Here is a 951-nt window from a genome sequence, read left to right as displayed (position 1 = left end):
CTAAGACATATGGCATTATCATTTTCACAGTTATGAAACATCTATTGTCTTCTCATAATATGTTCTCATGTATATCATTGGTGACGTGTTTATATGAAAAAAAGTTTATTATCATATACTTAGACTAAATAACATCTGATTTTTATTGTATGATAATAGCATTAAATTAACGTAAATTCCATATTTTTCGAATTGGTGCTTAGCGGGCTGATATGAAAAGTTTATCACATGCTTCGATTGTTATCACATGCCTTTCCGTAACGTTATCGCATGGCTTCCCAGTGATACTCGGCAAATTCCGGAAAATACACCTCAAGGCTACGTTTTCTATGAAAAACATTACACAGTAGTGTACAAAACAATTATTTGGATACTGGAAAGTATATTGTGTAAAATAATAATAATAAAAAAAAAAAAAAAAAAATTATTAAATAAATGCATTTTTTAAAAGTTTCAAACATAATTTAGAAACTTATTTTTAAAAAGTTGACTTTTCCAAACAGTGTTTATTATGTATATTTTTGTCGATCTGTTTATATTCAAATATGTTTCTTCTCTGCATATGATAGAAAGATTTCATATCGAATGTACTAAATTTAGGGTCCGACGTCTGTGAACTTTTCACTCTTTGAACTTCTTTTTGGAAACCACGTAAAAGGATCAATATATAAATCTGTTATTTTTCTCCATTGTTGAAGCATATGATAAAAAGATCATAACATGTCATTTTTCATATCGCATGTATTATCAGCCCTTGGTCAGTATCAGCCCTCGAGCCATGCGGCTCTTGGGCTGATATTGAACCTATGGCTGATAATACATGCGATATGAAAAATGCCATGCAATAATCTGATATTATCAGCTTTTGCTGTTATTATGGTCACTTATGATAATTGTCTGTGAAAGAATAATCAATAATCCTCTTCTCGCGCATGTTTATTGTCTGTGGAG

Source organism: Mytilus galloprovincialis, chromosome 10 (assembly GCF_965363235.1).
Source record: "Mytilus galloprovincialis chromosome 10, xbMytGall1.hap1.1, whole genome shotgun sequence".
NCBI classification, from domain to species: Eukaryota; Metazoa; Mollusca; class Bivalvia; order Mytilida; family Mytilidae; genus Mytilus; species Mytilus galloprovincialis.
Note: the sequence above shows the minus strand (reverse complement) of the source record.